Consider the following 16212-nt stretch of genomic DNA (forward strand, 5'->3'; position numbering starts at 1 on the left):
AGAAATAGAGCTTCAATTCTAATTTCCATGATTCCCCTCCCGAGGCTCACATGGAAATTCACAGATCCAAACCCCTTTCCGGAGTGAATGGATCTCAATCAAAACAGAAGTTATTTCTTAGCTATCCAGATGAATTGAGAGGAAGAAGAATTTAATTCAATTCATATGAATCACAATAGAGCTTCTCCCCCTAATGAATTGGGGTTCAATGGATCATAGCTCAAAAAACAAGTGCAGGAAATCTAAAATTGGCAGAACGTAAATTGGCTGAGAAGTAGAGGTGCATGGAACTTTAATTTCATAAACAATAAACATGTAAACTTGCAGAAGAGGAAATTGCAGAAGAGAAGTGTAAGAAATTGAAATTGCATAAACCAAACTGAATTCAATTACAACTGAAATATAAAAGTGCAGAAAGGAAAAAGAAATTCTAAGCTAAGCTCTCTACCAGAGCCTTCTATCCTACTCCTACTCCTACTCCTACTACCCAAGCCTGAATCTCCTTTCATCTTCAAATATTCTCCTATTTATAGCCTTCTTCTCATCTTCGATTGAGTCTTCAGTGCATTTGGATTTGGGCCTTAGCCTTGATTGAAGCAGGGATTGATTGGATTGGTGCCTAATGCAATTGAGGAGAAGAGTGTGCCAATTGTGCCTTTCTGGTATTAACGTTGGAGTCAACGTTTTTGGGCAAACGTTAAGTCAAATGTCCCTTTAAAAATTTGAGTTTTGGTTGCTGTCATCAATGTTTGACTCAACGTTGGAGTGCCAACATTCGCCTAACCACGCGTGCGCATACACCACGCTTACGTGTGCAGTGCCAATTTTCCACTCCACGCGTATGCGTCATAGACGCGTACGCGTCGATTTAAGTTTCTCAATTCCAAATTCTGGGCTTTTCATCGCGGACGTTGGAGACAACATTTGATCAACAACGTTCCCTCCAACGTTTGCTTAGTAACGCGTACGTGTGGATGGTCAATTTTTCCATTCCACGCGTGCGCGTGACTCACGCTTGCGCGTGTATTAAAAAAATTTCTTCTTTCACGCGTACGCGTCAGAGACGCGTATGCGTCGCCCAAAAATCCTTTAGCTCCGGAATTGAATATTTTTAATGACGTTGGAGGTAACGTTGGTTCACCAACGTTCCATCCAACGTTGGCACCCATGTTTTCTTCTTCCAGAACGTTGCCTTCAACGTTGATGGGCCAACGTTGGCTCCAACGTTGGCCACTCCTTCTATTCTTCCTTATTCTTTTTCTGCTTCTTTCTACCTATCATCAACCAAGCAAACTCATCAAAGCCTTGGTATAATCACAAGATTTTGCATCTTTTAATATACCAATCAATTCTTGCATAAATCTCATGAAAATGCATAAAATTAGCAATGTTTGATTGAATCAAGACAACCATGAATTTCTCATCCAAACACTTACTTATTGCCTAAGAATGCATGAAAACCAAGTAAAAACTAATGAAAAAGGCTTGTGAAACTAGCCTAAGATGAGTTGTCATCACCCATTGTCCTTGGTGATGGAGTGGGAAACCCAAAACCTTGTGATAATATATCTATACAGAAATTTCCGACTTCTCTGTGCGGTGGCGGCAGCCAATGGCTCAGCCTCAATCCACTTTGTGAAGTAGTCTATTCCTACAATGAGGAATTTGACTTGCTCTGATTCCTGTAGGAATTGTCTGAGGAGGTCGAGCCCCCACTTTGTGAATGGGCAAGGTGAGGTGACGCAGATGAGTTTTTCAGGTGGGGCGACATGGAAATTGTCGTGCTTTTGGCATGGAGGGCATGTTTTGACGAACTCGGTTGCTTCCTTCTGTAAGGTCGGCCAGTAGAAGCCGGCTCGGAGTACCTTTTTGGATAGAGCTCGTGCCTCGAGGTGATTGCCGTACATGCCACTGTGGACTTCTTCAAGGACTTCCTTTGTAGTGGAAGTCGGGACGCATTTCAGGAGCGGTGTTGAGATTCCTCTCCTGTACAGGACGTCGTGCACCATGGTGTAGTACTGTACCTCTCGTATGAGTTTTTTACGTCATTCTTATCTGTGGAAAGTGTTTTAGACTTGAGGTAGTTGATTATGTGGGTCATCCACCCTTGGTCCTAGTCTACTATGTTTAGGACCTTCTCATCCTCTGAGGTTGATGGGTATTGCAGGTTTTCTTAAATAAGGCTTCTATTATTTCCCCTTGGTTTGGTGCTGGCTAGTTTAGAAAGTGCATTGGCTCGGGCGTTTTGTTCCCATGGTATATGTCGGATCTCATATCTCATGAAGTTCCCGAGTTATTCTTTGTTTTTGTCGAGATACTTATTCATGGTGGGATCCTTTGCCTGGTAGCTTCCTTCTATTTGTGAGGTGATTACTTGCGAGTCGCTGAAAATGGCAGGTTTGTTGGCTTCGACTTCTCTAGCCAGCTTCAAACCAGCTTGTAGGGCTTCGTACTCAGCTTGATTATTTGAGGCGGGGAACTCAAATCTTAAGGAGAGATCAAGTTGGGTCCCTTGGTTGCTTTCCAAGATAACTCCTGCTCCACCCCGACTTTATTTGATGAGCCATTGACGTAAAGGTTCCACTCGATGGGAGTTCTTGGGGTGTCAGTATACTCTGCGATGAAATCGGCCAGGTACTGGGACTTGATGGCCGTGCGAGCTTTGTATTTGAGGTCGAATTCAGACAATTCGATTGTCCATTATAGGATTCTTCCAGCTAAGTTAGTTTTCTATAGGATGCTTTTCATGGGTTGGTTGGTTCGTATTTTCTATCAGTATGAGTTTCTAAACCTCCTAGGTTGAGGGGAGGAGCCCTGCTGAGTTTTATGGATTAATAAAAGTATTACTGTTTCTCTTCAATCCATGTTTGATTCAATTCTAAGATGTATCTTTGTTCTTCAACTTGATGAATAGGATTACCCGTGACAATCATCTTTGTTCTTCATTCTAAGACCGCGTGCCTGATAACCACACGTGTCCTTCTTGTGTTCGTGCGAATACGTAACTGGAAAGCATCAAACCACTAGCTTGATTATACATCTCTTAGATGGCTAATCCACGACTTCGTTGGGGACTTCTCGAGACACTAGTTCAGCCGAGGTATGGGGAGATTAGGGTCTATGTGGTAGAGGCTAGAACCCAAAGGCACATCATTCTTTGATCCGGAAGATCCGACCTTGTCTGTGGCATTTTGAGTAGGATCATTAAGGAGAATGGACTGTAGGAGCTTCACCCTCAATCAGAATGGATCCACACTAACCCTGGGGTTCAGATCTGGAGGATCATTGGCGACCTTTCAACCAGCAACAATAACATACAGCCTGCCATAGAAGAACTCATTCACAATTGAAGGAGACAGTAAGACCAGAGTTAATCTAGAAGGACAAAGTATCTCCAAGCCTTAACGATCTTCTTATCATTGTGTACAGGTCAACCTAGTTCAGATCTCATTATTCCTTTTATGCAATTAAACAACATACCAACATCTCCTACTCGCTTGACTAAGATTTAAAAGATAACCATAGCTTGCTTCAAACCACAATCCTTGTGGGATCGACCCTGACTCGCTCAGGTATTACTTGGACGACCTGATGCACCACTATTTCGTGGTACATTTTATGCGTAATTTAGAGGATTACATCAACTTCTTTCACACTTATCCACTGATGAGTCCATATTTGATGGTATATTTTGACTTAATTTGGATGGATTCTAGCACATGAACTCACACTTAAGCACCAAAATAGCATACTTTTGTGTTTTGTCCCTAATTTGATCCTAAATGTGGAACATGCAATTTTGTGCTTGAAATGATCAATTTAATTCCACTTTTATTCTATTAGATGCCATGACATGTTTGCTGAGTATTTTCAGGCCTTAGAGGCAAGAATGGATAGCCAAAAGTGGAAGAAAGCATGTACGAGGGAGAAAACATGAAGAAAACAAGGAAAAGCACACACAGCAAGCTGTGCATGTGCACAAGCAAGCGTGCATACGCACAACACCAAATCAGCCAAGTGTGCATGCACACAAGCTTGCGTGCGTACGCACAAGAAAGAATTTCCATGTGTGTATGTGCACGACCACCGGTGCGTACGCACAGGTCAACATTCAGCCAAGTGTACGGCCGCACACATCTGTGCGTTTGCACAGGTCCCTGCACGTGATTTTGTTAATGAAACACGTGCTGTGCATTTTCTGAGGGCCTTTGGCCCATTTTGGAAGGCTTGGATGCTGATTTTGGAGTGCTATATAAGGGGGATTTAACACATATGAAGAAGAAGCTTTCATTAGGGTAGATTAGGTAGAAAATACATTAGGAGTAGGAGTAGGAGTAAAGTAGAAAATGCTCTCTTAGGGTTTAATTTCCATTTCCATTGTATCATTTTATAGGAAGCTTAAGTTTGAATTTTATCATCTTTAATTGTAAGTACTTGACGTGGCGGAAATTTGCCAATTAAGAAATTATAAATAGAACAGCGTTGCAAGTACATTTCTTAACTGACGAAAGTTCCGCTTATCAATTTAAAAAGGGGTTGTCACAAATTTAGAATAAAATACTGGGAGTAGAAATCCCAGGTCGTCTCCCAACGAGTTGACAAAAGAGTGCTCTTTTATTGATCAGAAATTTTCCAAGAAATTTTAAGAGTTGGAGAACAGAAAAATAAATGATTATAAATTAAAGCAATGAAAATTAGCAAGAAAATTTATATATTCAAAATAAAAGCCTTGACCGGGAGAAGATTAATTGGAATTTCTATCCTTGTTGGATTTTCCCAAGTGTAATGGTAATAGGTTGTTGCTTCTACTTAGTTATCTCTTACCAAATAAAGGAAAGTCAAGTAACTAACTAACCAACTCTGAATCCCAAATCCTAATCCTCTCCTAAGGAAAGATTAGAGTCAGAGACTAGAGAGCCATCCAACAACTTCCAATTCCCAACTAACACTTGAGTATTTCAACACAAGAGTCTCCTTTTAACCAACTCCCAAGGCAAGTTGGGAGTCTACTTCATTGACATGGTTACCATTCTCATAGACATATGAAGGGAATAAAAAGAAGACATGTAAATTCAAAGAAAGTAATAATAGAAATTTAATTAAAGGTAAAAATAATTCTTTGCATTAATAAATTCCTAAACCATAAACATCTATATCTGAACAGGGTTAATAGATAATTAAAAGAGTAAAGGAATAAAGAGTAAGGAAACAAACTAGAATAGTAGAAACTTCAACGGAGGTAGTAACTCTTCTCAATATCCAAATCAAAAGCATAAAATCCTAAAAACTATGAATGTGAAGGAAACCTAGAGGAGGTAGTATTTTCTCTCTAAGATTCCAATCTAAAAACTCAAAACTATGTGAATGAGAATGTGTGTTGAGTCTCTGCTTGTCCCCTGGCTCTAGTCTGTGTTTCTGGGCTGAAAACTAGGTCCAAACTCAGCCCAAAATCGCCCCCAACATTTTCTGAGATTTCTGCACGTGGCACATGTCACGCGTATGCATCAGTCACGCGTACGCGTCACTGGTCATCTCCGCGTGTCACGCGTACGCGTCAGGTACGCGCACGCGTCGCAGTGGAAAAGTGATAAACCCTAATTTTGTGGTTTATCTTGTGCTTAATTTGGGGGATTTTATCAACTTTTCTCACATTTATTCAATGAAATAGCATGGTTTTGCAATTCTCCCTTGATTTGTGCTTAAATGTGAAAACATGCATTTTAGGCCTTAAAATAGCTAAATTCAATTCACTTTAATCCCATTCGATGCCTTGATGTGTTTGTTGAGTAATTTCAGGTTCATAAGGCAAGTATTGGATGGAAGAAGTGAGGAGAGAGGCACGCAAAGTGGGAGAACTCATGAAGAAATGAAGGAACTGCAAAGTTGTCAAGCCTGACCTCTTCGCACTCAATTGACCATAACCTGAGCTATAGAGGTCCAAATGAGGCGGTTCCAGTTGCTTTGGAAAGATAACATCCGAGATTTCGAAATGATATAAAATTTGCCATAGTTGCCTGACGTATAGGAGCACGTATGCGGCATGACGCGCACGCACCGATGGATCAGCGTGGGTCCATTTTGGGCAACTCGTTGGGGGCAATTTGTAGCTCATTTTGGGCCCAATCTAACTCATTTATGATGCAATTAAACATAAGGATTGGAGCGGGAATGAACCAAGTAGTCATAATTGAGTTTTCATCATGTTTTAGGGTAGAATTCTAGAGAGAGATGCTCTCTCCTCTCTCTAGATTTAGGATAGAAATTAGGGTAAAGTTAGGTTAATCACTCTCAAATTCATCTTTCAATTCTTGTTTTAATTTCAATTCTCTTTATATTTTAGTGTTATATTATCTTAATCTTCTTAGTTTCTCTTGTTAGTTTCTTATTTTTCTCTCTTTTATGTTGATGAACAATTGTTATATCTTGATTTCCTCTAATGAAATTTTATGTTTCCATGTTTCTTTTATGTTACCTCCATTGTTATTGTTGATTTCTTGTTGATGATAGTTATGGATCTTGTTAATTTTTGTATTTAGTGATGTTTACTTTTCTAGCACTCTAAGTGTTTTATGAAATGTTTACACTAGTTTTTGAGTAGCTTTCTTTGCTCTTGGCCTAGGCTAAGGAAATTGAGTGACCTTGAGTCATTGGATCTCAATGAATTGGTAATTTGAGAATCCTTGGTGATCAATTTGATATCCATTGACACTAACCCACTACTAATCTAATTAGTAGATAGGTTGGGACTTATGGATTGATGTGATCAAGCTTATTTGACATACCTCAAGCTTAGGAGTAGATATTACGTACTTAAGGCTTTTGGAGGTAGACTTAATAGGTTGACCTCTCATAATTATCAATATTTGGTATGTAGACAAGGATGGTGATCTCAATTACCTATGTCTAGCCAAGAGTTCTTTCCATTTCTTTTATTAGTTCTTGTTATTTTACTTTCTTGTCATTTATTTTTCTTTCCAATTATAAATCAAACCCCCCTTGATCTTCAAAGCCAATAATTGAGCACTTCATTACAATTCCTTGTGAGACGACCCGGAGTTGAAATACATCGGTTAATTCGTATTTGGGGTTTGTTACATGTGACAAACAAAATTTTTGATGTGAGAATTGTTTGTTGGTTTGGAGCTATGCTTACAACGAAGTTCTTATTTCTATAAGAGAAATTCTAAACCGACATGACAAATCTCAACTTATCAAAATGGCACCGTTGCCGGGGAGTTGCAATGTTGTTATGTTATTGGCTATTGTATATATGTTAATATGCTTCTTTGCTAGTTTTTGCTTGTTTTAGGAGTTAGTTTTTATTAATTCTTATTAGTATTTATTTTATTTTCCATTGCCACTATGAATTCTCATCACTTTGGCTATGAGTTTGGTTCAAATTATGTTGAAGAAAATGAAAGCTTTAATGAGGACATGCATCAAGAATTTGGAGATCAAAGGTAGGAGGAGCCCCAAGCTTATGGACAACCTTCTTGGCAACAACCTCCTTCCGAATCAAGTCTAACAAGAGTTCTTGGGGACATGACTACTATCCTCACAGAGATACATAAGGACCAAAGGGCATTCTATGCCACCCGAGCTGTCCAAGCGTCACCCCAACATAACTACTCTCCGGATTCATATGGGTATAATCCTAATCCTAATGCATATCCATCTAGTGTGTGTGATGATCCTTATTGTAGTAATCAATCACAATCACCACCACCCTATGCCTATGAACCACCTCCCCAACATAGTTTTGAGCCACCTTACTCACAAGCCCTTTACCACCAAACACCTCCATATGTCCCTAATCCTTACCCACCATACCAACCACCTTGTGAACCATATGAACCATATGAAGAACCACCCCAATTCAACCTCTAATACCCTCAAGAACCACCACCTCCATACTACTACCAGGATGAACCACCGCCAATGTATGAGAACTTCTAACCACAAGATGAATCACCTCCCATATTTGAAAAAATCATGGGTCAGTTTGCTAACATTAACGCTATCTTGGAATCATTGGACTCATGCAACAAGCAAAGCATCTCCACAGATGAATGTGAGAAATCAACCGAAGAAAGGAGCATGAAGGATATTTTAGAATCTCAACATGAGGACAAGGAGATGGGGTATGTCTTGCAACAAGTGGAGAGTGAAGAGATTGTTGATGAAGAAGAAGTGGTTGAAGAGCTAGGCAAAGTTGAGTAAGAGGTGAATTTCAAGCTTGAGAGCACTTCCACACCAAGTGATGTTGTTAATGAATTTGTGGAAGTTGTTGAACTTTCTTCCATTGAACTTGAAGATGATGTGAAGGAGGGTGCGCAACCTCCTAAGCATATAATGAATGATGAAGAATTGGAAGATGGTGAGCAAGCAACAAATCTTCCTCTTGGAGATGAGCCCACACCAACACATGATCCTTTGGTATTTGAGGAATTTTCTCCTATTGAAATTGAGGTAGATATTGAGATAAGTCCACATTACCTCCAAGTTGTGACGTGAAGAGTGGGGAAGAGCTAGAAGAAGTTGGTGAAGAGGTAGTTGAATGTGAAGAACTTTGTCAAGAGGAAGAGGTTGAAGTTGAAGAAGCTTGCGAGGAAGTGTAGGTAGTCAAGAAAGAGCACAAGGGAGTAGACCTCACATTGTCTAAGTGTGGGGAGGTCCCCCTTCCTAAGTCACCATCCAACATAACATTCAAGTGGGAAAAATTTTTATCTCTAATCTTTACTTTCCCACTTGAATATGGTTTGATTGAGAATGATGGGCAACTTAGAGTTCTTTGTGGAATTAAGAGTAAGAGGAAGATGGTTAGTGGTTGGAATCATCACTCTAAGTTCATAATGGTTGCATCCTCAAGGTTGAATAGCAATGGTTGGTGTAGAACCAAATTGCATGGGTCTAGGAGAATGTTTGTAGGTCTAATTGAGAATTCACAAGCCTTGTCACCCAAATTTAACTATGGTAGTCAACGAAAAGATGGGTGCAAGAACAAGGTTTGGGACCTCGGAATCCATTTCAATATTCAACACTCTTGGGGCCTTGTCATCTACCTAAGCTTACCTGAAGGCCTTGTGCGCCTAATTTGGGATCCTAGTGGACATTGGAGATGCAAATAATGGTGGGATTCAAGGATGAATTCAAGCACAAGCCACCATAACAAGGAGCTTCCCAAATGTCCAACTTAAGGACTTAAACTAAAGGTGCTAGGTGGGAGACACCCCACCATGGTAAACTCTTTCCATTCTCTTGTAAATATAATCAATGGATGAATTAGGTTGCCATTGTTAGGTAGTTTTCTTCTTTGCATACTCTTGTTTTAATATTTTGGTTGTTAGTTTGTTTGATTAGATTTGTGCCTTAAGTTGTAGCTTAGTTGTTATTGAGTAGTGTTTTGCTTGTAGTATAAGTTTTGTTTCCAGTGTATTTGAAAATTTGTCAAAAACCAAAAAGATTTGTTGTTAAATTTGATTTTTGATTGTTTTAGAATGCTTGTAGATTAGGAGAGTACCCTATTTTTGTTCCAAAAAAAGGGTGGGCATCCGCGCGCGTCGGAGGTGCATCTCACACTCTTGGTAAAAAAACCAGAGAGTTGTGCCAAAGTTGTGCCTATTCTGTGCCCGCGACCTGACGCGCAAGCGTACATGACGCGTCCGCATCGGTCGCCATCTTCACATCCACGCGTATGCGTGCTATGCGCATACGCGTCACTTGTCCCGCCTGCCCACCCACGTGCACGCGTGCTGTGTGCGTACGCGTCGCTCTCCGCGCCCTGTTTTTCCCCTGTTCTGCCCTGTTTTCTTTCTCCCTTCTTCTCTTCTTTTCCTTCTGGTTTCTTTCTCTTTCTTTCTTCTTCTTTCTTCCTTTCTTACTTCCTTTTCAAAAATTTTTACTCTTTATTTTTCTTATTGCATTTGCATATTATCATTCATTGCATTTTAATTTTATTTTTATAGCTTGTCCTTATTTTGTTTTCTAAGTTTCTTATTTTAATAATGGTGTTGAATTCTCTTACTCAATTGTTGAGAATTTCTTGGTTAATCTTGGCACTTATTGACTTGTTTGATATTGTTGAGTGATGAAACTTTTAATTCAATGCTTAATCTTGTATGACTCTTATATTCTTTGTGCATTGATATGAACTTGCATGTCTTTTATGACCCACTCTTTCTAGTTGAACTTGATGCTTTTGAGTGCTCTTCATGCTTTGACTCTACCCTTGCATCAAGTATTAGTTGATATGCCCTTTGCCTCTATTGCTTTCTCACTCACATGCGTAGCTAACATGTAGTGAGAACCTTACTCTTATTTGGCATTAGCCCCCGCCTATGTTCTACTTGCTTTGATATCTTTGATGTAGGCTTAATTATCCTTCTTTCTCTTCCCTTTTAGGTTGGCCACCAAGAAGGAATGGAAAAGCTTCTAATGGGGCAACAAACAAGTTCACCCGCACAACCTTTTGAAGGAGCTCATCAATTGTAGTAACCCATCCACCTTGCTCTTCTTTGCATGCACCGAGGACGGTGCAAATTTCTAAGTGTGGGGAGGTCGTCCGACCGATCTCCATGGGTAACAATTTCCTTTCAACACCAATTTTTCGATAATACTTTTAATTCATGTTGGTGTAAAACTATACTTGCAACGAGATTTCATTTATGAAATTTTAGACCATCAAAGAATTAACTTATCAAAATGGCACCGTTACCGGGGAGTTGCAATGGTGTTATGTTATTGGCTATTGTATATATGTTAATATGCTTCTTTGCTAGTTTTTTCTTGTTTTAGGAGTTAGTTTTTATTAGTTCTTATTAGTATTTGTTTTATTTTCCCTTGCCACTATGAATTCTCATCACTTTGGCTATGAGTTTGGTTCAAATTATATTGTTGGAAATGAAAGCTTTAATGAGGACATGCATCAAGGATTTTGAGATCAAAGGTGGAAAGAGCCCCAAGCTTATGGACAAACTTCTTGGCAACAACCTCCTTCCGAATCAAGTCTGACAAGAGTTCTTGGTGACATGACTACTATCCTCACGGAGATACACAAGGACCAAAGAGCATTCTATGCCACCCGAGCCGTCCAAGCGTCATCCCAACATAACTACTCTCCGGATTCATATGGGTATAATCCTAATCCTAATGCATATCCATGTAGTGTGTGTGATGATCCTTATTGTAGTTGTCAATCACAATCACCACCACCTCCCCAACATAGTTTTGAGCCACCTTACTCACAAGCCCTTTACCACCAAACACTTCCATATGAACCTAATCCTTATCCACCATACCAACCACCTTGTGAACCATATGAACCATATGAAGAACCACTCCAATTCAACATCCAATACCCTCAAGAACCACCACCTCCATACTATTACCAGGATGAACCACCGCCAATGTATGAGAACTTCCAACCACAAGATGAATCACCTCCCATATTTATAAAAATCATGGCTCAGTTTGCTAACATTACCACTATCTTGGAATCATTAGACTCATTCAACAAGCAAAGCATCTCCACAGATGAATGTGAGAAATCAACCGAAGAAAGGAGCATGAAGGAGATTTTAGAATCTAAACATGAGGACAAGGAGATGGGGTATGTCTTGCAACAAGTGGAGCGTGAAGAGATTGTTGATGAAGAAGAAGTGGTTGAAGAGCTAGGCAAGGTTGAACAAGAGGTGGATTTCAAGCTTGAGAACACTTCCACACCAAGTGATATTGTTGATGATCTTGTGGAAGTTGTTGAACCTTCTTCCAATGAGCTTGAATTTGGTGTTGAGGAGGATAATGCGCAACCTCCAAGGCATAGTGCGAATGATGAAAGATTGGAAGAGGTTGATCAAGAGATGGATTCAATCATCGAGAATTTCTTATCTACAATTGAATCCTCTCCCATTGTGCATGAAATTGAGATCAAAAAAGAAGATGCACAACCTCCCATGCCCTTGGTGAGCAATGAAGAAGAGATTGAATTAGAAGAAAGCCACCAAGAGGAAAAGGTTGAAGTTGAGGAAAGTTGTAAAGAGGTGGAGGTAATCATGGAAGAGTACATAGGAGTGGAACTTGCAAGACCATTGGAGATACCTCTTCCTAAGTCACCATCCAACACAACATTCAAGTGGGTAAAATTCTTACCCCTAAGCTTTACTTTCTCACTTGAATATGGTCTAATTGAAGATGATGGGCAACTTAGAGCTTTTTGTGGAATTAAGAGTAAGAGGAAGATGGTTAGTGGTTGAAAACATCACTCTAAGTTTATAATGGTTGCGTCCTCAAGGTTGAATAGCAATGGTTGGTGTAGAACTAAATTGCATGGGTCTAGGAGAATGTTTGGAGGTCTAATTGAGAATTCACAAGCCTTGTCACCCAAATTTAACTATGGTAGTCAACGAGAAGATGGGTGCAAGAACAAGATTTGGGACCCCGGTATTCATTTCAACAATCAGAACTTTTGGGGCCTTGCCATCTACCTAAGCTTACTTGAAGGCCTTGTGCGCCTAAATTTGGGATCCCGGTGGATATTGGAGATGAAAACAATGGTGGGGATTCAAGGATGAATTCAAGCATAAACCACCCTAGCAAAGACCCCCACCAAATGTCCAACTTAAGGACTTAAACTAAAAGTGCTAGGTGGGAGACACCCCACCATGGTAAACTCTTTCCATTCTCTTGTATATATAATCAATGAATGAATTGAGTTACCATTATAGGTAGTTCTTCTTATTTTCTATACTCTTATGCATTTTGCTTTTATTGATAGGTTGTTTGTTGCATTCATGCTTTGATTAGAATAGTTGTTGTTAGATTGCATTTTACTTGTAGTATAAGTTTTGTTTTTAGTGTATTTGAAAATTTTTCAAAAAAACCAAAAAGATTTGTTTTTAAATTTGATTTTTGATTGTTTTAGAATGCTTTTAGATTAGGAGAGTACCCTATTTTTGTTCTAAGCATCGTATAAAAAAAAACTGGCATCACACTCCTGGTACAAAAACCCAAGAGTTATGCCCACCTTGTGCCCACTTCGTGCCAGGTACCCACGTGCAAGCATGCGTGACGCCTGCGCGCCCCTGGTAACTTAGCCATCGACGCGCAAGCGCCCTGTGCGCGCACGTCGGTTGTGCACTCTGGCCTCTCTGGTACAAAACCAGAGAGTTATGCCAACTTTGTGCCTATTCTGTGACTGCGACTGACGCGCAGGCGTACGTGACGCGTCCGCGTCGGTCGCCAACTTCATCAAGCACGCGTACACGTACTGTGTGCGTTCGCGTCGCTTGTCCCTCTGCCAATCTACGCATCGGCGCGTGGGCATGCATGACGCGTCCGCGTCGCAAAAATAAGAGTTTTTTTTCTCATCTTCCACTTTCTTTTGTCCATTGCATTCTGATGAGCGGATAATTTATACGCTTTTTGGTATTGTTTTTAGTATCTTTTTAGTATGTTTTAGTTAGTTTTTATTTAAAAATCACTTTTCTGGACTTTACTTTACTATGAGTTTGTGATTTTTCTGTGATTTCAGGTATTTTCTGGCTGAAATTGAGGGACCTGAGTAAAAATCTGATTCAGAGGCTGAAAATGGACTGCAGATGCTGTTGGATTCTGATCTCCCTACACTCGAAGTGGCTTTTCTGGAGATACAGAAGCCCAATTGGCGTGCTCTTAATTGCGTTGGAAAGTAGACATCCTGGGCTTTCCAGCAATATATAATAGTTCATACTTTGCCTGAGATTTGATGGCCCAAATAGGCGTTCCAATTCAGCTCAAGAATTCTGGCGTTTACTGCCAAAACTGGCATAAAAGCTGGAGTTAAATGCCCAAACTGGCACAAAAGCTGGCATTTAACTCCAAGAAAAGTCTCTACACGTGGAAGCTTCAATGCTCAGCCCAAGCACACACCAAGTGGGCCCGGAAGAAGATTTTTGCATTAATTACTTATTTCTGTAACCCTAGGCTACTAGTTTTCTATAAATAGGACCTTTTGCTATTGTATTTTCATACTTTCATAGACCTGTTCACATTTGAGGCTGGCCTCACGGCCATGCCTAGACTTCTTGTTCTTATGTATTTTCAATGGTGGAGTTTCTACACACCATAGATTAAGGTGTGGAGCACTGCTGTTCCTCATGAATTAATGCAAAGTACTATTATTTTTCTATTCAACTCAAGTCTATTTCTTCTCCAAGATATTCATTCGCACCCAAGAACATGATGAATGTGATGATTATGTGACACTCATCACCATTCTCACCTATGAACACATGACTGACAACCACTTCCATTTGTTTCTCATCATCAAAAATTCAAAAATATTTTCAAAATTGTGTCTTTTCAAGTCAATAATACAGAGAATTGAAGATTAAGAACATTCAGCAGAGAAATTAAACAGAAAAAGCTAGGCGTTCAAAACGCCCAGTGAAGAAGGAAAACTGGCATTTAAACGCCAGCCAGGGTACCTGGCTGGGCGTTTAGTGCCCAAAAAGGTAGCATTTTGGGCGTTAAACGCCAGAATGGATACCATTCTGGGCGTTTAACACCAGGATGACACTAGAGGGAAGATTTTGTTTTTAATTCAAATTTTTTTCAAATCTTCATAATTTTTCAAAATCAAATCTTCATAATTTTTCAAAATCAAATCTTTTCCAAATCATATCTTTTCAATCATATCTCTTCAAAATCAATTTCTTTCCATTTTTTTATTTATTATTATTTTCGAAAATCCTTGCTACAATTAATGATTTACTTCAAAATTTTCAAGTTGTTACTTGCCTATTAAGAAAGGATCAAATTTTAAAGTTTAGAATCATATCTTTTAATTTCTTGTTAGTCATGTAATCAACTTTAATTTTAAAAATTTCTTTTTTTAATTTGATTTTCAATTATATATTCTCAATCATATCTTTTCAATTATATCTTTTTCAAAATTAATTTTCAATCATATCTTTTTAATTTCTAATTTCAAAATCTTTTTCAAAATCACTTAATTTCTTTCCCAATCTTAATTTTCGAAAAACTCAAATCAAATTTTCAAATTTCTTTTTATTATTTTAAAAATCTTTTACTTTAATTTCGAAAATTCTTTCCCTCTTCTCACATCCTTCTATTTAAGGACTAATGCTCCTCCACTATCAACAATTCGAACTCTATCCCTCTTGATAAGTTCGAATTCTTCTCTTTCTACCTTCTCCTTCTATTCTTCTTTTCCTCTGACACCTCAAGGAATATCTATACTGTAACATAGAGGATTCCATTCTTTCTTGTTCTCTTCTCTTTCATATGAGCAAGAGCAAAGACAAAGGCATCCTTGTTAAAGCTGATCCTGAACCTGAAAGGACCTTGAAGAGAAAGCTAAGAGAAGCTAAAGCACAATTCTCCCTAGAGGGCCTAACAGAGCACTTCAAGAAGGAAAAAGCCATTGCAGCCGAAAACAACAATGCCAACAATGCAAGAAAGGTGCTTGGTGACTTTACTGCACCTACTCCCGACTTCTATGGGAGAAGCATCTCAATCCCTGCCATTGGAGCAAACAACTTTGAGTTTAAGCCTCAATTAGTTTCTCTAATGCAACAGAATTGCAAGTTTTAAGGACTTCCATTGGAAGATCCTCATAAGTTCTTAGCTGAATTCTTGCAAATCTGTGACACTGTCAAGACCAATGGGGTTGATCCTGAGGTCTACATACTTATGCTCTTCCCTTTTGCTGTAAGAGATAGAGCTAGGACATGGTTAGATTCACAACCCAAAGAAAGCCTGAACTCTTGGGAAAAGCTAGTCAATGCCTTCTTGGCAAAGTTCTTTCCACCTCAAAAATTAAGCAAGCTTAGAGTGGAAGTCCAAACCTTCAGACAGAAGGAAGGAGAATCCCTCTATGAAGCTTGGGAAAGATACAAGCAATTGATCAGAAGGTGTCCTTCTGACATGCTTTCAGAATGGAGCATCATAGGTATCTTCTATGATGGTCTGTCTGAACTGTCCAAGATGTCATTGGACAGCTCTGCTAGAGAATCTCTTCATCTGAAGAAGACACCTGCAGAAGCTCAAGAACTCATTGAGATGGTTGCAAATAACCAATTCATGTACACTTCTGAAAGGAACCCTGTGAATAATGGGACAAGTCAGAAGAAAAGAGTTCTTGAGATTGATACTTTGAATGCCATATTGGCTCAGAACAAAATATTGACTCAGCAAGTCAATATGATTTCTCAG

General features: G+C 39.3%; 1 non-coding gene across 1 annotated transcript; it reads right to left on the reverse strand.

The window, feature by feature from the left end:
• Positions 1-15822: 15822 nt before the first annotated feature.
• Positions 15823-15930, reverse strand: LOC112725695 (small nucleolar RNA R71). The gene has a single exon (XR_003164785.1). It is a non-coding gene; the product is annotated as a small nucleolar RNA R71 (small nucleolar RNA).
• Positions 15931-16212: the final 282 nt, after the last annotated feature.

Source organism: Arachis hypogaea, chromosome 11 (genome assembly GCF_003086295.3).
Source record: "Arachis hypogaea cultivar Tifrunner chromosome 11, arahy.Tifrunner.gnm2.J5K5, whole genome shotgun sequence".
NCBI classification, from domain to species: Eukaryota; Viridiplantae; Streptophyta; class Magnoliopsida; order Fabales; family Fabaceae; genus Arachis; species Arachis hypogaea.